This window comes from Coenobita brevimanus, chromosome 5 (assembly GCF_032717465.1).
Source record: "Coenobita brevimanus isolate Jiangsu-jjx chromosome 5, ASM3271746v2, whole genome shotgun sequence".
In the NCBI taxonomy this organism is placed as follows: Eukaryota; Metazoa; Arthropoda; class Malacostraca; order Decapoda; family Coenobitidae; genus Coenobita; species Coenobita brevimanus.
In genome coordinates, this window is record NC_136958.1 from 26,989,189 (window position 1) to 27,011,796 (window position 22,608).

Genomic DNA, 22,608 nt, shown 5'->3' on the forward strand with positions numbered 1-22,608 from the left:
AGCGATTACAGTAGATGTAGACAAGCTCCTGAATATTTTCAAGGGCGGGAGGTTAGGGTTATCAGTGATGTAATACAGACGTGTGAGCGGGAAGGCTGAGAAAAAAACGAGGGAGAAGGAGGGCTGTATCGACCTAAGAAAGGTTTGGAGAGCGAAGATAGGGAGGAAAGATGAGGGAGAGGTGAGAATGGGAAGATGAAATCAGGGTAGAAGTGGTGTTTGGGGTGGAGGGAGGGGGGCTTTGTTACCTCAGGAAATTTGGGAGATAAAGGAGGTGGGGAGGAAGAATTAGTGGAGTTAAGAACTGTATGTGAGAAATGAGAAAGTGAAAGTGGAGAGTGGAGAGGAAGGGTTGGGGAGTGAGAGCAAAATAAGTTGGAAGTGGGGAGGTTGTGTGAGAAGAGTTGGGGGTGTGTCAGTCAGAATAGGATCTATGGGAAAGAAGAAGCGGAGCAGACGGAGACTGATATTGGGGTAGTTGTAGGTAACGAAACTTGAAGAAAAATTATGTGAATGGAAAAGAGAAATTTACTGGGAAACAGGGAGTGAGGAGGTGGCAAGGAACAGTTGTGGAGAGGGAGATTACTGGGAAAGTAAGGTAGTTGGAAAGAGATGAAATGAACCGAGTGAAAGAAGAGTCCTTATTATATCGGAAGGGAGAATATACCAAAAAAATAAATAAAAATGGGGAAAATAAACGGAGTGCATAGAGCTGGGGGAGGAAGAGGTATGAGAAAGGAAAGAAAAGATGAAGATTTACTGTGGGAAAAATATTTAAGTTGTCAGAGAATAGGTAGGGAGTGAAACTGTTAAGAAAAATTTGGAAGATATGAGAAAAGATAAAGCTTCAGTTCCTGATATGAAGAGGTTTTAGAGGAATGGAGGTAGGGAACATAGTGATATATGGAGGTGGATTTTGTGAGAGAAAAATCATCACTGGAAGTGGGAGATGAAATGAGTGTAAGATGAAAAAAAAGAAGGAAGGAAGGAGAGGAAAACTTGAGAGGAAAAGGAGGGAGAATGGAAAGGTAGTCAGAAGGAGAGAATCGATGTGTGAAGAGAGTTGTGGAGGTAAGAAAGAGAGGGTCTAGAAGTAAGGGGAGGAATAGGGGGGAGACAGGAGGACGATGGGAGAGCTAAAGGGAGGAAGCAGGGTGGGGAAAGGAGAGGGAACTGGAAAAGATTCATTCATTCATTGCCAGACGTCATGTATCCCAAACGGGGTGGCCAACGGCTTAGAGTTAATTGTTTTACAGGGAGGGGCACTAATCCTCCACCAACCCCACTTGGCACGTAGGGATGCCAACAGCATCTGGTGTTCCCAGGCGGTCACCCATCCAAGTACTACTGGAAAAGATAACGAAAGAAAAAAGGAGAAGTAGGGGAAGGAATAGGAGGCATGCAGGGAGAGGGTTGGGCAGGAGAGGAATGAGAGGGGAGGAGTAGAGGAAGGAGAGGGGACAGGCAAGGAGAGGTAAGGGAGAGGACGTGAGTGAAGAGGAGAATAACAGTGAAAGGATGGGAGAGAGAGAGAGAGAGAGAGAGAGAGAGAGAGAGAGAGAGAGAGAAGAAATCGTAAGTGGTAAGGAGACAGAAGGAGAAATGTGAAGAAACTTATGTAAAAACTGCTGGAACAGAGGAATTCAAGAGTGTAACGGCCATACCACGTTGAGTACACCGCTTCCCGTCCGATCAGCGAAGTTAAGCAACGTTGGATCTGGTTAGCATTTGGATGGGTGACCGCCTGGGAACACCAGATGCTGTTGGCATCCCTACGTGTCAAGTGGGGTTGGTGGAGGATTAGTGCCCCTCCCCGTAAAACAATTAACTCTAAGCCCTTGGCCACCCCGTCTGGGATACATGGCGTCTGGCAATGAATGAATGATGAATTATAAAATGAGCGAGGATTTAGTAGATGACTGGGAGAGGTAGAGAAGCGAGTGAACGTCTGAGAAAGAGAGAAAGGGAGATAGGAGGGGAGATAAAGAGGGAGAAGAAAGATAATATGACACTGATTGCCCAAGCTCTTTTATAGTTACCGTGACTAATGTAGCAAATAGCAGTAATGACAGTAAAAAAAAAAAATCCAATCTCAATAAGAGAATAACTGAAAAAGAGGGGATAAATGGGGAAAAAGTAAACAAAAAAGAAGAAAAAAATGAGGGCACAGTCTGAGGCCAAAATATTATATAGGGAAAGCAATATGGACGATGGGAATAATAATGATGACAAAAAAACTTCTATATATATGATAATTCCCAGTTCCCGTTTCTCGTTTTGTTAATGTGTTTGTCCTTTATACTCGGCCAAATTATCGTTGAATATTTGCACGAAGCTGGATACTGTACAGGGAAATGTTATGAGTTCCATATGGATAGTGTGCAAAACACTGAAAATAGGATATAGTCCCAGACCGTAGTTACCCAATAAATAAAGTATGCATTAGTTGTCTAGAAAACAATAATCTTTCAAAGCCATGTGCAAGGGAGGAATTTATTAAGAGGTACCACACAAGTTACTATTCGGAATTTGGGGAATGAGTTGCAGGCCTTCATCCAAACAAATTTTGGAAGTGTATAGTTACATGTTCGAGCAGGTCATAGAAGCCAGGAAGAACGTTTGACCTTGATTATGAATATAAATTATTTATCTTTATTTTGTATGAAGTATGTATGAAAATTAATGCCTATGCCCTAATAATCTCTACGTACTAATAACAGCGATCTTTGAGTGTTACATTTATAATGTACTAGTGCTTACCCACAAAATCTGCGGGACTAACTAATAGCTTTCCATCACCAAATGTTTGCAAATATCCATTATCTTTGTTTCCATACCGTTACTGGGCCCTCAGTGGTCAGTTCTGACCAAGATGTCGAAAAAACGATTTTTGCATATTTTCACGTGTCATGATTTTCGACAGCACAGCTCCATCGCGTCATGCGCGATTTTTTTTTTTTTTTTTTTTGGGGGGGGGAGAATTTTTCTTACACTCTCTGGACTTACCCCGCCCTGATGCAAAAAGAAGTAGGTTGATATCTATTACCGTTATCGTGAAAGAACAAACAAGTGCAAAGATCAGCACATACATATACAGCTTATCTGTATTTAGATGATAGTCAATTGATAATTTACGCTTGTATATATGGGATGTATGGTAGGCTAATTCTCGCTGTGTTCAGTTAATTTGTGGATATGCAAACTGCTTGTGGGCAAATGTTCTATGGAGTATTTGGTTCTGTTCTCAACGACTGTCTTCAAAAATTCACTGAAGACAAAAATAAATGGATGAAATATACTGGCCAGTTGGAAGAACATGCCCTTGACATATATGGACAACTTAGAAAAAAAAAAAGAAAAGACGTTCAATTAGTGTTTTACGGGCTCTGAAAGGCAGTTTATCTGCATAGTCGAGGAACACCACTTTGTGTCACAGAAATGACCAGCCCCTACCTTGTACCACCCACAAGGGTGTTGCAGTGGGAGGCAAGTGTGTACAAGTAAGAGGTGTATGATGAAAAGGGTATGTAAAATTTTGCTTTCAAGTTGTGGCAATGTTTGTAAGAGACACTCTCTGTGCGTCATCAAGAACATGTTGGGAGATTCTGAACAAATATCACTGAAAGACATCACGCTACAACCCGACCAACCTAGGCGCCATTTCATTTTAGCAGGACCACGCGAATTTTTATGTTGATACAACAAATTACGTTCATTTACACAAAGGCTTGCTGTTGAGGGTTAACCCGCTTTTGCACTTTCTCTTCTTATGTTACTGTCTCCTATTTTAGTACATTCTCAGGTCGGAAAGAAAAGGTCAGGATGATGGTCATAGTAGATTGATGCCCATACATATTTTAACTGTTTAAATAGCACAAGAAAAATAATGCCGCCGTAGCAAACACACACAAAAAGTATAATAATGGCGTGACAACAGAGGCAAATGCGACTGCATCAGAAGGTCAAGAGTCAGACCTCTTATTTTCTGGTGATAATGAGTCGGCTGTAACTCAATATGGCCTCGTATATTCTCCTCCACCCTTCTTTCCTCTCTAAATGAGCCACTTCCTCACTTCTCTCCACACTGATCTACAATTAGTGCGCTGAAAGGTTACCCAAGGTGGGTAACTGTCTGAAGTTGGTTGAATATGCTGGTAGGGTGCGATTTAATTCAGTGCCTCCTGCAGTGACAAACCTAGGGATGTCACGTGATGTGGGCCGGGACTAATGAAGGTGTGGCCAGTCTCTTGGCTAGGCTCATTATAGCAAGAAAACTCTCCCAAATGAATCCCTCGAAGACGGATACGAAAACGAACTAATCTTACTCGTGCTGTCTCCAAGTGAATTTATTCAGAATAGGAGGCTTTTCTAAATGAATGTGTTAGATACTCGTACAGCATTCATTAACCTATTCAGAAATAAATTTCTTTCTTAACTTGATTAAATGCGGTGAGAGACCTATCTTCTTTGCAGCTGAGTGGTTGATATTGCTACGAGAAAGACATTTAAATTATTCTTAGTCACTAAATTATACAATAGCCAATATTGTCCCTTCAGTGTCAGTGTCAGCCTAAAATCGCCAGACCACGGTTCAGTGTTAAAATTGATGGCATGACGCATTTTTTGTCAAATTAAACTAAAGTGTAGCACACACACACAACTAATATAACCCACACACAAACTAACGTCCACACTCACATCCCCAGCAATTATTAACCCGCACATAGACTAACATCAACACCCACACCGCCAGCTAATATAAGTTCTACACAGACAAATATCCACACCCACACCCCTAGCAAATATTAATCCCACACAAACTAACATACACCCCCACTCATCCCGCATGTGTAACTACCACACAAGCTAACACCCTCACCAACATGTACAGCAAATATAACTCCTACACAGGCTTACACCCACACCCACAACCAGAACCACAGTAAATATAACTCGCAAACACTTTCACCTACACCCACGGTAAAAATAACATCCTCACAGCCTAACTCCCGCACCCACAACCACATCCACATCCACAACCAGTGTAAATGTAACACTCCTCACAGATTAACACCCACACCCACACCTACACCTAGAACCACTCCTTGACCACAACCCTTAGCAGGTACGGTATAACTCCCACGCCCATTCTATGGTTCGTCCACCATAACTTGGCGGAAATTTTCGTCTGTCTGTTGCATATTTCACGTACGTGTGGTCAGAATAAGACAGTACTGCGGTCCTACATTTTTTCCATTGTACCTTTTCATGGTGAGCATCATATTTCGGTGCTATAAGACAATATTATTGCTGTTCATCCTTTCCAAAGCACTTTCTCGTGCTAGTATCATCTTCTAGAGTTCATCATTTGTTACATCTTTGCATTCAAGATGGAGAGATGGCTATTTTATGTTATATAAAGGTAGACATTTTATAACATTCCAAACCCTCACAGGCATAACTTCCACCCATACTAACATCGACACCTACACCGACACCTCTCAGGACCCACTCCACTCTGCAGTTAAAAACTCCCACTTATAAATACCCACACCACTCAACAGTTAACCGGCAACTCACACCTATAAACACATACACCCACATTCACACCTACGCCCACAGCCACAACCACATCTACACCCACAACGAACTTCAAATGCATAGCATCCACACACACACACACACACACACACACACACACACACACACACACACACACACAAATCCTACTCATACTAACACCGACATTCTCATGAAGCATACCTCCCACACATACGAATACACACCCACACCCTTCCAGCAGACATAACTTATTCGGGAGGAGGCTGGCAAATGGGATCTATGACCTCATCAGCTCCTTGCCTGCTTGCACAAAACAGTGAACCCTAACACACCAACATCTCAGACAGGGCCACCTGCCATTGTCCACCCGAGGTTAATTAACTTCTCTCCTATCTGAGGGTCTCTGTCCGATACCCTGACATGGCCTCCTGGTGGCCCTCTCTCTCTCTCTCTCTCTCTCTCTCTCAAACACACACACACACACACACACACACACACACACACACGTAAACCTGCTACGGATTCTGGGTAGGGAGTGGATTGGTTGGCGTATGCCCCCGTATTTTCGGCAGACTAATGAACATTTATAATAAATGCACTACGACAGCAAAATATAAATATTAAGTATAACATAGTTTACTGCTCGGAACAAAATCATTGTTCGATTCCAGGTAATACCAAACGATTTTACTCAGCAAACAACGAAGGACAGGTGCCTTAGTGTAAAAGATCACACATCATGATTGGATAAACCACTTACTTCCTTTAGTGGTGTACTTGTCCAGTCATGTCACAATCAAACAACAGTTTTGGAGGGAAACCTAGTGCAATAAAATAACACAAAGCATTACTCGTATATTTACATGTGATTAGTGATAGAGAAAACTTCGAATTTCAGATTGAGACGAAAGGTTTTGTTCGGATAACAGAAACGCCTACAGGTCTACTTGGATATGGTGCATTACGTTTAAATTCTAAAGGGTGCTTGGAGTTAATTGTTCATACATTCTGTTATATAAGAATTCGTATGCAAATACTGACTACTGACGGATGTTGACGTGGGTCTTCATAAATTTCTATATACAGTGCAAGGAACCTTATGGAAAAAAGTATTGATAATATGGTGTATCTTCATAAATTCTGTTATATAAGGAATAGCATAACAAACGTGACTGATGGCTTCGCATGTCTTAGTAGCTACTACAGTATTAAAAAAAAAAAAGGACTGATTATTGTACTTTGACTGGTGTGTTCTGATAAGCCTACCCATAGGCACCTACGTTTCCAGGGGGGCAATAGAAGAGGAAACAACCACCAGAAACGAGCAGCAGGCTATAGATTATGATTACAAGCTGAAACTGATTCACGTGCAAAGATGATAAATTGAGTACTCGATAAACATTTATTAAGTTATTAACATGTATTAGTTGCAATAATGGATGGGAACATTATTGTGTTCACCTGTGTTCCAGTCGGTAGAAGGAGTCGCTTATAAACAATAAATGTCCTTTACTTCCATCGTTACATTTTGTGGTGGAAAGTGTTAGAAGTACCTTGAGATGAGTGGCCAGGTGGAAAGAACGAAAGGCGATAATAATATTTAACGAGGAGACTGTACGTGAGTGTGGTGGAAGGGAGGGAGGGAGGAGGAGACCGAAAGAGAACCGGAGGGATGGAATTGGAAGGTATATATATTATGAATGAAGGTGACGTGAGTTGGAGAGAGGACAACCTGATGGCAAAGGACAAGGTGATATGGAGATGTGTTGGTGACCACCCCTTCCATGTTTAAGGCGTCTGGCTCAGTTGCAGGTAGATAAAGTATAATGACGATAAAATTATTTCCCGTGTGGTCCTAGTTCTACCTACTGTCGAATACAAAATTTTGCCTACTACAGCAATTTATCTCAGATTCCTGTTGCTCGCCTCTGCTGCTTATAATTCCTTAGCTGGGTGAGGTTTGGTATGTTTCTCCATTCTGTTGTAATTTCCTCTGATATGATGCATGGGAAGGGGAGAAGACATACACCCCTTAAATGCTAGGTAGAGACTGATATGATGAATCGAGGGGGGGGGGGTGAGATTGAGATCCCTTAAATGCTAGGAAGAAGCAGGGGTACAGCAAAAAAACTTGTCACTGTCTCTACTTCGGAAAATAAGTCACTGTCTCTACTTCGGAAAATAAAAGTCCTGTCGAGTTTCCTGCTTTTCTCTCCATTGAAAATTAACCTTTTCAGTAGCATATTTTTGCAACTTACAGATATTTAATTCCGGTTTGGAGATACTTTAAACTGGAGAGGGTCTGATAAAGTCTGCATTAATCCATTCGATTAGAGTTTTCTCTCTAAACCGAAAAATATCGTAAGATGTTAAAAATATATAATGAAAAATACATGATTGTAGTGAACGGAGTAAATGACCATATTTTTAACCCCTACACCGCGGGCATGTTTACCAATGTTTTGCATGTGGCGCGGGGTTATTCGGGCTCCGACACACTCTCAAAAAATATTTGCCAAAAATCAGTTATTAGTCCTAGAATATTAAAATTACATATGCTTATGGCACATACCTTCAGCTTTCTCCTGGAATGATTGTTGAGCCTTCGTCGTTACCGTAGGACTTGTGGAGACCTCTGAAGTTAGGTAACGAATCTCCACTTTACACTTCCCGACAACCCGTAATATGATTACCACAGCCAGATATTAACACTATAAACACTACTCTATGATTTTCAAGTAGTTTGGGATCCATACTCCAAAAAAACAACAACTGTGAAAGCAATGAAAATTATGAGCGCGTCTGACCGTCGCACTTGCGCTAGTTCGCTCTTGGTACTCTGTCATTTATTATTCATAAAACCCCTCACACTTTATATTTCTATTACTATATAACACTTATATATATTTACAGTCTTTATCCATAAGTTTCCTTCAGTAGTATTAGTTTATTGTCACTGTAGGGATTCAATATCTTTCAGTAAAATACGTAGCATTCACTTTCTCGTCCTGTATACTAGCATTGAGAGTGAATGTCACTTTCAATTTTCCTCTCATAACTCACAGTATTCAGACATGCTAGAGTGAAACTTTCACTTTCATTACTCCTAGGGTATATACTCGTATTCTTATAATACTACTCATTTACATTTCTATTTACGTTCACTATTTTATTTACGTTATTTACATTTCTATTTTATTTACACTGTGTTATGTACTGTCACTTGAAGTAACTTATAAAACTATTTTCCACTGTTCATGTATATTTACATTCATTACTTTCACTTGCTGTTTACACATTATTTACAATTCCACTTGCACTGTTTTACTCAATAGAAAGATCGTAGTTACTCTTTTATCAATTGTCAGCCCTTTACCTCTTTCTACACGAGGTTTAGTAGGGGGTAAAGGTCATAGGGCCCTTTGCATGGGCGTGAAAAGGCCCTGAAGCTAGCAAGAGCGAACAGACGTACCCCCACACTGGAAGATGAGAATGAACTGATACGGGTGGGCCGGGGTGGAGGCGTACCTAGGGAAATCAGTACTGCCAACGTTTAGCCACTTGCACAGCTATTTATAGCACTGAAATGATTGGCAGGAAATCTAGACAATACATTATAAATTAGGTAGTTCCAGGTGAATGTAAATATCACTTAGGCTTCTCCCTTCCCTCCTTATATGTATATTTATTACGAAAATAGATTATACGGCATATTTCAAGGGGAAATAAACAGCAAAAATTAGCGAACGAGTGCACGAGAAGTGTTGTCAGGTGATAATTGGCCAATTCCAGGTGTATGGCACTCTCACTTGCCTTATTTCTTTTCTTGTATATATTATTTGGTATAAGAATAGGGCATATGGCTTATTTCAATGGATGAAATCAGTAAAAAATTCCAGGGAAGATTTACTTAGCGTAGCACGGCCAGGCAGGCGAGAGGATAGGGTAATGGAGGGGGGGTAGGGAGGGGAGTCAAGAATGGGGAGAAATGGCTAAATTGTCAACAATGGATGGGAGTACAGATGATACTAGGAGTGCTGACTAGTGTTGGACATTGGCAGTACTGATAGATGATACAAGCCCCCACTTGGAAGCCTGGGTGAATTCAAAATAACACAGAATCACAAAAGCGACGCCCCGCGGTATGATCCCTTGCTCCCATGCGTCACGAAAGTGACGCCCCGCGGTTAAGGGGTTAAAACTGAAAGCGCCAAAAAATGTGGTCAAGCCCCTAGATTATGAAGAGAATTTTTGAGGGACTGATAGTGATAGAATATGCCTGACCTTTGTGTATTGTTGCTAAGGTCACTCTGTGCTGTGGGATGTGGGGTGACAAATCTAGCAACTAAAGGTGTTCCATAAATGATCGTTAAAGTTAAAAGCATGCTCACACCTCCCCGCACTCACATAATAAAATACGGGCGATAAGTTCTTGAATCTGAAGTAAACAGCACTAATGCCACCGTACTGTTGCTAGATAGAGTAGTCGGTGTCGGCCTTTAAAGAATCACCAGACAGAGAGACAGAGAAGACCGAGAGACACGACAGATAGAAAGACAAACCCTTAGACAGACATGCATAGAGAGACAGGACATACAGACAGACAGGACAGATAGACAAACAGGCAAACAGATAGACGGACAGCTACATAGAGAGGATAGATAGAAAGACACAGGCAGAAAGGACAGATAGACATACACATACAGAGAGAACAGATAAATTGACAGATAAACAGATAGACACACGGCTACAGAGACAGTACAGATATGTCAATAGACACAGAGACAGAGAGACAAGAGACAGGTAGAACAATTTGAGTATGCTAAATAATTTAGGTTGCTACTCAGCGTAAGAAAACTATGGCATGTTTTGGATGTCTCTGAGTTGGTAACTGTTGCCCGTCGAGAGTGTACTGGAAGATTCGAGTATAACATAAGCCTATAGTAGGATGGGGAAGAGAATAGAGCAGTTTCAGTCAGTTTCAGTTCAGTTTGAGTGTAGTTCAGTGTCAGTTCAGTATAGCTCCGGTATTTGTGAAAACAATGAAGTGTAGTTGGCAAGCATTAAAGAGTTATTATTTGGAAAATAAAGACAATGAACCTAAGAAGCTAGAGTTTATTTACAACGCCTTAGTTGCTCATGTTGCACTCCGAAAGGCTGCCTCTAGGAAGAACAACTCACTGGGCAACGTCCTTCCTATACTGAACTTCTGCAATTGGAGTCAGTGGCAATGTGGGATGTGGGGACGTAGCAATACGGGTATATATATATATATATATATATATATATATATATATATATATATATATATATATATATATATATATAGATAGATAGATAGATAGATAGATTGCCAAACGCCTCAATCCCGTTTAGGGGTGGCCACAAACAAATCGCCTCCACGTCGCCCTGTCCCCCGCCATTTCACTGCCCTGCTCCCAACTCACACCCCTCTCTCTCATATACCTCTCCACCCCATCCCTCCATCTCATCCTCGGCCTCCCCCTCCCGCTTCCCCCCTCCACCGCACTCACATACACTCTCTTCGTCAGTCTTTCACCCTCCATCCTCTCCACATGGCCAAACCACCTCAGTGTGTTCCTCATAACGCTTCCTATCACATCCACATCCACACCACAACGCTCCTTTATATCCTCATTCGTCAGCCTGTCTCTCCATGTGACTCCACAGGCTCCTCTTAAATATCTCATTGACTTGTGTCCTTCCAACAACGTCCAAGCTTCGCTTACATATATATATATATATATATATATATATATATAAACATCTATCTGTCTATCTGTACATGTATATAAATGCATATAGGCCTATCTATCTATCTGTATGTACATCTATCTATCTATCTATCTATCTGTCTGTCTGTCTATCTATCTATCTATATCAGCAATGGATAATCCTTAGGGAAGCGGAGGCGAATATGAAACAGAAGAACCAGTAGAGTGTGCAGCATATTTATTACAACTTTTCGAAGATGACGCTCTTCATTATCAGGCAGTCTGAAATAACACAAAATAATAAATATTTTTGTAAACATAGCACGAATACAAGGCTAAAAACTTCGCAAGATTCGACATCAAATCAATGAAAACATGCATAAAGAAGAGCCAGCAACAGGAAAATTACAAGAAAGAAGAAATACAGCAACAACAGAGCAATAAAAATACAGTAATTCAATTGATTTCTCGTTAACCCCCCTGCATGTCGACTATTTTTAGTCCTCTGGGTCACCCCAGTGCCGGGCATTTTTTGGTCTTTTTTTTTTTGGCTAAAATGATGGATTTTGATGTGGAAACAAAGAATTTTGCCATTAAAATGCTCACCGAGGCTCGAAAATGAGTTTTACTGAGTCCTGCATACTCGTGTACTGGTATAGCCGCTCTCTCACGCTCACCACGTATGTGAGAGAAAGCCGTTTCTATGTAAGGTATGCTCAGGTATTTATGCTGGGAAGGTATAGCAATGTTCAGTACTGTTTTCTGATTACTTATTACTTCAGCATCTATCATAATTTGCGTGTCTTTCTCACTGTGAAAGCATTATCTTACACTTACTTGAAGATAGGTACAAACTGACTATACAGTCCTGGCACTTACAAGAAGGTATTTACAACTTGACTTCATTATGTAGTCCTTACACTTACAAGAAAATATTTACAACTTACACTTACATGAAAATATTTACAAAATGCCTTCACTACACAGGCAGAGTGAGGCAGAGTGAGCGTGAGGGGGGGAGCAAGTGAGTGTATGGCCTTGACAGCCTGGGGAATGGTAGAGGAACAGTTATCTTACGTGCCTGCCAATTTTTACCCACGAATCTTGAAAAATGCGGCCAGAGTGAAGTTTTTTATTTTAGGCCATTTAAAACGGCACTGGCACTGGCTGTGGAATTATGTCAGACCGTTTTAAAATGGCACTGGCACACGGCGGGTTAATAACAAGGGAGAGGGTTTGTATTCAAGTGTTAACAAGGACTCACTGATAAACAACTCCCTCTCCGAGGCCCTTGGTAATAGAACTGTAAATGAATCTAGACGGATGGGATGATCTTCCTGGAGAGCATGTTGCCAAATGGCGCTAAAAGAGGGACTATGCAATGGTCTGCTAGTTCGGATTGATCCCAGGTGTTCAAAGATCCGGACCCTGAAAAGACTCCAAATTGTTCAGCCAGCTTTTCAGGTTCAAGGATCTGGTCCCTAAAGATCAACAGGCCTCTGTAGTATATAAATAGGAGTGTCACTGCTGTAATGCAGTAAATATTGGCAAAACAAAGCGCCAACTCAGGGTCTGGATCTTTGAACACCTGCGAAGATCGATCTGAACAAGCAGACCATTGCATAATCCCTCTTTTAGCGCCATTCGGCAACATGCACTCCCAGAAGATCATCCCATCCGTCTAGATTCATTTACAGTTCTGTCGTCAAGGGCCTCGGAGAGGGAGTTGTTTACCAGTGGGTCCTTGTTAACACTTAAATATAAACCCTCCCTTGTTATTAACAAGAAATCAATTGAACTACTGTATTTGTAATGCTTTGTTATAGGTGTATTTCTTCTTTCCTGGAATTTTCCTGTTGCTGGTTATTCTTTATGCATATTTTCATTGATTTTATGTCGAATCTTGTTGAGTTTTTAGCCTTGTACTCGTGCTATGTTCGCTAGGAATATTTAGTATTTTGTTTTATTTTAGATTGCTTGATGATGAAGAAAGTCATCTTCGAAACGTTGCAATAAACATCCTGCACACTGTACTGATTCTTATATCTATCTATCTATCTATCTCTATATATATATATATATATATATATATATATAGAGAGAGAGAGAGAGAGAGAGAGAGAGAGAGAGAGAGAGAGAGAGAGAGAGAGAGAGATGAATGCAGGGTCAAAGTAGGGAAGGAGTTAGAATCAGTGCATTGGAGTAACGTGGATCTGGATGGCTTGTGTAGAGATTGCTTTGTTAGGAATGCTTAGAGAGGTGTGTGGTGTGGCATGAGTAACAACATAGAAGAAAGGTACGGGATGGTGGGATGAAGTGGTTAAGAGAAAAGTGAGGGAAAAGAGGAAGAAGTGGCTGGAGTGGATACAGAATAAGTGTTCAGTTGAAATAATAGATGAGTATATTGAGATAAAGAAGCTAGTGAAGAGAAAAAAGGAGGAAAAATTATGATCAAGGAAGAAAAACTAACGCAAATTACTCTGAAAACAGGAAGGTATTCTGGGAAGAGGTGCGGAATTGTACAAGTGACATTGGAAAGAAATGTGAAAGTGTGAAAGATATAAGTGGTATATTAACCCATGGGGATGAAGTAGGAGCCAGATGTAAAGAATATTTTGAAGGTCTGATGGATGGGAATGGAGAGAGCATAGCGATGTTAACATGATTTGTTTTGGGGCTGTACATAGAAGGAATGCAGTGCCAGGAAACGTGACACTTGTTGAGGTGAAGAACGCTGTGAAGCGGCTGAAAAATGTGAAGGCAGCTAAGGTTGATGAGGTGTATGCAGAGATGATTAAGTGTAGTGGACACAGCGGAATGAAGTGCTTGTTGGAGATATGTAAGAAGGCATCGATAAGTGAAACTGTTCCAGTAGAGTGAAAAAAGACAGTGGTTGTACCCCTGTGCAAAGATACAGGTGAGCAAGGTGAGTACAAGGATTATCGTGGTATAAGTCTACTGAGTGTTGTAGGGAAGGTATATGGAAGAATTATATTAAAGTACGAGAGATATCAGAAGTCCTAGTGAGTGACGAAAAGGGTGGCTCTAGGAATAGCAGAGGAAATATGGATCAACTATTTGCTCTAAGATAAATAGTGGAGGCGTGTGAGATGGACTGTAAGGTGTTTATGGCATTTATAGATCTGGAAAAAACATAGGACAAAGTAGACAGAGAAGGATTGTGCAAGGTTTTGCGCATGTACAGTCTAGATTGTAAGCTGCTAGGTGCCGTCAAAAGTTTTAATGATCGTGGTGAGGCATGTGCAGGGGTAAATGGACATCTAAATGACTGGATCACGATCAGTGTAGGCGTGCGACAAGGATGTGTGATTTCCCCAGAGTTGTTCAGTAAGTAAGGGCCAGATGGAAAGAATATTTTGAAAGCCTGATGAATGGGAATAGAGAGAGCGATCACTGTAAACATGATTGATTTTAGGGGTGTGCAGAGAAGGAATGCAGCACCAGGAGACGTGACACTCGCCCAGGCGAAGAGTGCTGTGAAGCAGCTGAAATAGGGGAAAGCAGCCGGGGTTGATAAGGTGTATGCAAAGATGCTTAAGTGTAGTGGACAGAGTGAAATGAAGTGCTTGTTCGAGATACGTAAGAAGGCATGGATGAGTGAAACTGTTTGCAGAGTGGAAAAAGGTTGTGATTATACCCCTGTACAAAAATAAAGGTGAGCGAAGTGAGTGCAAGAAATATCGTTGCATAAGTTTCTTGAGTGTGGCAGGGAAGGTATATGGAAGAATTATTAGAGAGAAAGGAAGAGAGATATCGGAAATCCTAGTGAATGATGAGCAGGATGGCTTTAGGAATGGCACAGGATGTGTGGATCAGATATTTGCAGTGAGACAGACAGCAGAGAAAGGTTGTGAGAAGGGCCATAGGGATTTGTGGCATTCATGGATCTGGAAAAACCATACGACAAAGTGGAGACAGAGGGATTGTGGAAGGTTTTGCACATGTACGGTGTGGATGCTAAGCTGTTAGGTGCCTCCAAGAGTTTTTATGATGGTGGTGAAGCATGTGTAAAGGTTAATGGGCATCTAAGTGAATGGTTCACAATCGGTGTGGGCGTGCGACAAGGTTGTGTGATGTCCCCATGGTTGTTCAATATATAAATGGATGGGGTGATGAGAGAAGTAAAAACACGAGTAATGGAGAGAGGGATGGCGTTGGTAATGAATGGTAATGGATGGAATATCTCAGATCTGTTGTATGCTGATGATTCAGTACTGCTTGTAAGTACCAAACAAAAACTTGGTAGGCTAGTGCAGAGTTTTGGTGAGGTCTGTGAGAGTCGTGCCTTCAGAGTAAATGTAGAAAAAAAGTAAAGTGATGGTTATTGAGAAAGAAAGTGACTCCCAGTGCGATGTGACAGTGAATGAAGAGAGACTGGAACTGGTGAGAGAGTTCAAATATCTGGGCACAGTGATAGAAAAGAACGGAAAATGTGCAAAAGAAGTTGAAAGTACAGTGACACATAGAAGAAAAGTAGCTGGTGCAATGAAGGCCTTGATAAGAAACATAGGCTTGAGTGTTCCAGCTGCACGAGGCTTACTTGAAGGAGTGTTAGTGCCAACTTTAACATCTGGATGTGAGACTATGGTGTGGCATGAAAATGAAAAGTCAGGAGTAAGAGCAGTGGAGATGGGACTGCTGAGGAATGTATATGGTGTACAGAGGGTGGATAGGATACGAAATAATGTGATTCGTGAAAGATGGGGAGTGAGGAAGTCTCTGGACACCAGAATCGAAGAAAGTAATGAGATGGTATGGTCATGTGGAGAGAATGGATAACAATAGAGTGGTGAAAAAGGTATATCTGAGCAAATTTGAAGGAGGAAGGAGGCAAAGTAGGCCAAGAAGAAGGTGGAAAGATATGGTGGATGAAAATGTGTGGAAGAGAGATTTGAAAGTCGGTGAGGCTAGGGAATTGACAGGAGATCAAGCAGGCTGGATGAATGTTGTAAGAAGTGCATGATCAGGGAATTGGCACCCCTTTCTAACGTGGCAGAATCCAGATTGGCTCAATCGGATACATTTATGTGAAGCTATAGCACGTGGTGAATGTTTTTGTTGTATCCGATAGAGCCAAGCTTCCGAGGGCTTGAATAATGAGTGAATGGAAGCATGTCCCATTGGATTGGGCAAATTTGGGCTGTCTGGACATTGCCACTCCTCACCCTGCCCTAGGGTGGGAAAGGAGGTCCAGATGATGATGATGATGATACTTGTATATATATATATATATATATATATATATATATATATATATATATATATATATATATATATATATATATATATACACAGTAAAGTCCATTAATCCGAACACTGATAATCTGAAAATCCAAGTAACCCAAATTTTTGAAGAAGGCTGACAAAAACTTCAAAGGTACAAAAATCAAAATAAAAAAAATTCATGCTGGGCGCCAAATGCGCCAAAGTTCTGAGCGGTGTGGTCATAGAAGTTTCATGGAAGGAAGCCTCTGTATACTTTGATAAACTGATGCATTTCGTTGAACAAAATAATTGTTACAATGGGGCTGAGGTGATCAATTTCCATATCTTGCAAAATGAGTTCTACAAGAAACTTGCACAGACTGTCAGGCAGGTTGATATCCGTGACTGGCTGAAGTGCATGAACAACCAGGCATGTAAATACACTGATAGTTTTGAGACAATTCACCGTCAAGTCAGTTCGTCGTCACAACAATAACAATTCACCATCAGGACAATTCGCACCCTGGACGATTCCCCATCATTCTGTAAATATACTTATTATTGTTTAATTGATACTTTAATAACTAATTTTCTGGGGATCTATCAAAGTCTATGTTCATTCAATAGCATAGGCTTTGAATATCATTTATAAGTTGCACTTTTGGGCAATAATTAACTTGTTACTACCTCGCTGTAGCTGACTTTGAATTATATTCTAGCATCACCCATAGCTGTCTTCATTAATTTCCATTGGTACTACAATATCCTGGATATATTTTAAAATGACTTTGAAGAGGTACAAGTAATCAAAAACTAGTGTACTTGCTAAATAAACTGAGATGTAAATAAACGACGGGGAATCGTCCAGATGGGGAATCATCCATATTTTGATGGCGAATTGTGCTTTTACAGTATGTTCATATTATTATTATTAACCTTGGACTTACCCTTTCTAATTGGATTTACCTTCCTGCAACTGCTGTTTTCAACACTACCCATTACTGGCGAGTTTAACGACCCATAACATCTCTTAATTTACCAAATACAGTTCATGTCTTCAGTAAGGTGCGTGGCACGACCAACCACCTACTTTTGTTGTATTAGCACTCGGTGCCTTTTACAACAATAAATATTTCAATTCAATTCAGTAATACATTATTAAGTAAAATATTTGTGTAATATGTAATGTTAATATGTGCCATATTGTATTATGAATGAATGATAAGTGATCCATCAAGTAAAATTTCAGTTTAGACATGAAGTTAAGTGTCTTAGGGGTCCCACCCAAATATCCCAAAAAATTTGATAATCTGAATGATTCTCGGTCCACTACCTTACGGATTAACCCGAGGCATCCTGACAACGTATGGATACATCACCATGTTTTGTCATGGTGACACCCGACGACATATCCATACATTGTGCAATTGTGAGGTCCGTCATTTGCACATTTTTCAAGTTTTATGGGTGATTTTTGGTAGACATATGTGGGAGACCTTCCTCTACCAAATGCCAGGCGGGGATAATGCCTGGCCCCACCTGACCCCCCTCTCCCCCACACGCCATTTTCTCGGCAATTCACCTGTTAGCAGTGACCTGGCCAGTAAAGATATGTCGCACCACGGTCTCACCAATGACGAAATTCAAGGTGAAAGTGATTCTTGAGGTGGAGGACAAAGGAAGAAATAAGCCAGAGGAAGAAGCAAGCAGAAGTGATGAGGTGGTAACATCGTAAAAGAAGGTGCCATATGTTAATGTTTTGGGTGAGTGAACAATGCTTATATCACCTACATTATTATCTGATAACCAATATACTCTTGTACTACATATAAAATCGTACCAAATAAATAAATATCTAACCAGTTATGTATGGCTTGGAATAGCAACCCCTCCCATAGGAAAAGTTTTCTCTCGAGCCTAGCCTGAGAGAACACGGTAACAAGGTAAAGATACTCTTACTTCTATCGTATTTCTAAACTGAACTGAGCACTTTCTCTCTGAAATTTCGATGTTTCTCATAAAAAGTGGAGGTTTTAGCCAAAGAAAAACTTTTTGAAAATCTGCTGGGATTGGGGGGGTGAAAAATCTGCCAAGACATGGCGGGTTAATGGACTTTTACTGTATATATATATATATATATATATATATATATATGTATGGATGGGGTGATGAGAGAAGTAAAAACATGAGCAATGGAGAAAGGGATGGCGTTGGTAATGGATGGTAGCGAATGGAATATCTCAAATTTGTTGTATACTGCTGATGCAGTGCTACTTGCAAATACCGGACAAGATCTTGGTAGACTAGTGTAGAGTTTTGTAGATGTCTATGCGTGTCGTGCTTTGAGAATAGCCTCAGTGTAGAAAAGAGTAAAGTGATGGTTACTGAGTGAGAAGGTGACTGACAGCGTGATTTTACAGTAAATGAAGAGAGACTGGAATTGGTGAGAGAGTTCAAATACCTGGGTACAACGATAGAAAAAATATGAAACTGCAAAAGAGGTGGAAAGTAAAGAGACACAAGGAAGGAAAGTAGATGGTGGTATGAAAACCTTGACAAAAAACAGAGGCTTGAGTGTTGCAGCTGCGTGAGGCATATATGAAAGAATGTTCGTGTCAAGTTTAACATACAGATGTGTGAGTATGGTGTCGCATGAAAATGAAATGACAAGAGTAAGAGCAGTGGAGATTTGACCACTGAGGAATGTATATGGAGTACAGAGATTGGAGAGGATAGGGAATAATGTGATTCGTGAAACATGAGAAGTGAGAAAGTCTGTGGACAGCATAATCGAACAGAGTGTACTGAAATGGTTTGGTCATGTGGAGAGAATGCATGACAACAGAGTGGTGAAAAAACGGAGTTTAAGGACGGAGGAGGCGAGGTAAGCCAAGGAGAAAGACGAGAGATATGGTGGATGAGTGCATGCGGAAGAGAGGTGTGGAAGTCGGTGAGGCTATGGGTTTGACAAGAGACCGAGCTGGCTGGATGAATTTGTACGGAGAAAAGATTAACCAGGGATTTGGAATCCCTTTTTAATGTGACAGCGTTCGGACTGACTCTATCAGATAGGCATATGTGACACTACAGAGCGTGATGAAATTTTTGGGGGAGCCTATCTGATGGAGCCAGGATTCCTTGGGCCTATAAAGACGTGTTATTGGAAGCATGGCCCATTGAACTTTGCAAACTTAGGCTATCTGGACTTTGCTACTCCTCACCCTGCCCTAGTGCTGGAAAGGTCTGGATGATGATGAGGATGGTGATGAAGGAAGTATATATATATAGGTAGATAGATAGATAGATAGATAGATATAGATATATAGTAGCTGAGTGCCAGGTCCTGCCGAGCCAAAAAGGCGAACACTCTAATCCTATTTGTTCTAGTTCAGTCTTTCTTTCTACTCCAGAAAGACCATGTATCTCTTATGTTTTTGAAAAAGGATTATAAGAGGACCAGGAACTTTCTATTTCAGCTCTCACAGACTAACGCACAGTATTTGTGTGCACTTGTTTACTATTACCGGTGACCTCAGATGGCCTCGGAGGTCAAGCTCACATAGCCTATGTTTGAACTGGATGTCATGTGAGTCTCCATGTCAAAAATTGAACTGCAGGGGTACCTGACATTGCCCGGGCCAAAAAAAGAAAACATTCCACAGGTGACCTCAGATGTTCCAGATCTGAATATTGACCCCCCTAAAACCATCCTTGGGTCACCCTGATTCAGTATTTATGTGGGTCTGGGGGTCTCTGGCTCTTGGGTTGGGCGTGATTGAAGGACAAACTAACAACGCGGCTCTTGTGTGTGTGTGTGTATATATATATATATATATATATATATATATATATATATATATATATATAATTTTTTTTTTTATAAATAACAGAACGGAGGAAGGAAAAACAAATGGGTAAAAAAAAATAATCCATACACCAGATTACTGGTGTCCTCTGTTCATAAAATATCTGTAACAGTTAGACTTGAACAGTTGTGGGTTGAAAATTGGAGGAAAACAACTCTGGGGAAGCGAGTTCCAGAGAGATGCAGTTCGGGGAATGAAAGAATTCTGATAGGCAGAAGTTCTGCAATATGGTTGAGTGACATTCCAGTCATGAGCGCTACCATATGCCCGGGTAGCACGAGGGAAGGCATGGAGAGGTGGCACCATGGACGCAACTTCGTCTGAGCATTTGCCAAAAAAATATCTCTAAAATAATGCAAGGGAGGCAACATTCCTTCTTACTTGCAGGGGAGGTAGTTTATATGTAATGGCAGGGTTGTTAATGATTCTAACAGCTTTATTCTGAATTTTGTCTAGTTGTCTTAATGCAACCTTTCCACAACCATTCCACAAGGGTGAGCAATATTCAAGCTGAGAGCGCACATGACTTATAAATTATAGCTAACTGCTCATCGGCGAAGAAGTTACAGACTCTGTACAATAATCCAAGTTTCTTTGAGGCGGTTTTAGCAAGTGATCTGACATGAGAGGTCCAGCTGAGGGCACTGTTAAGTGAGACACCAAGAATTTCAATACTTTTGGAGATGGGAATATTAGTAGCACTGAAGGTAATGTACAAATCTGGCAATATCTGTCTAATAGTAAACTGTATATATTTAGTTTTACTAGCATTAAAAGAGACAAGGTTGTTTTGTCCCCATTCACTGATTGTAGATAGATCTTGATTTATGGAGATGGCTGTACTGAGTTGAGAGGTAGAGATATTAGACTTTGTGAATGGATGTCTGAGTGTGAATGAACTATGTAGTGTTGAGTCATCTGCATATGAGTGAATGGGATTGTGAGTGACAGATAAGAGATCATTAATATGAACCAGAAATAGGGTTGGCGCCAGAACTGATCCCTGCGGCACGCCGGCGTTAATCGAGTGGAAATTCGAATATATATCATCTACTTTTACTCTTACTTTCCTGTCACTAAGATAAGAAGAAATCAAAGGAACAAAAGACGTTAGTCCATAGCAAGGGAGTTTGGACAGCAGGGAACGGTGCCATACACTGTCGAAAGCTTTAGAGATATCAAGAGCTACTGCATGAGTTTCTCCAAAAAGATCAATTGATTGATGGATGGTATGAGTTAAGAGATTGAGTATGTCAATGGTGGATCTTTCGTGGCGAAAACCGTATTGTCTATCACTGATTAAGTTGTTGGATTCAAGATGTTTAACAATATGCTTATTAATTAAAGTTTCAAATACCTTACCAAGAGAAGATGTGACAGCTATTGGTCTGTAATTGGAGGGATCAGACGAACTTCCTTTCTTCGGAACTGGGTGGATATTGGCTTCTTTCCATGAATTTGGGAATAAAGAAGTACGTTTGCATAGTCTGAATAATTTAGCTAGGACAGAGGCAAGTTCAGGGGAACACTTTTTCAAAACAATTGGCGGAATTCCATCTGGGCCTGGAGCTTTGTTGGTAGGTAAATCGTCTAGGATGGATTTTACTTATCTTGTCTGTATCTTAAGTGGGGCAATTTCGGGAGAATCAAGTTCCAGTACTGAGACATTCTGGCTGGTATCATCTATGGTAGAGTTTCTGGGAAAGGTACTAGCAAAGATATCTGCTTTCCCACGTGGGTCATTTGTAATATTGCCATCTGAAGATTTTAGTGGGGGAATGGAAGATGACTAGTTAAAGTTATTATTGAAAGGATTAAGAGTTGACCAGAATATTCTATTGTCATTAGGGTTGTTAAGTAGTTTTGATGCTTGCTTTTGAAGAAAGTTTGATTTAGATAGATTTAATACAGCTTTTGCATGATTTCTAGCAATTTTAAATTGGGAGAGTGATTCAGATGTTTTTAATTTTAAGTAAGAGTTATATGCTAATGACTTTTGGGCTGTTGCTCTGGCACAATTGCCATCAAACCATTTTGGAGAGTTTGATCTTTTAGTGAATTGTTGACTTGGTATGAATAAATCCATACCAGCTAGTATCAAGTCGCAAATGTGGGACTGGGTAGAATTGGGATCACTAGAGAAGAAAGACTGCCATGGAACATCAGCAAGATAATTTCTAAATCCATCCCAGTCTGCCCTGTCAAAGTGCCATCGGGTC

The 22,608-nt window shown here is 40.7% G+C and overlaps 1 pseudogene; it reads left to right on the forward strand.

Moving 5' to 3' along the window:
* The first annotated feature begins 1,650 nt into the window (after positions 1-1,650).
* LOC145399504 (5S ribosomal RNA) lies at positions 1,651-1,769 on the forward strand (annotated as a pseudogene).
* Positions 1,770-22,608: the final 20,839 nt, after the last annotated feature.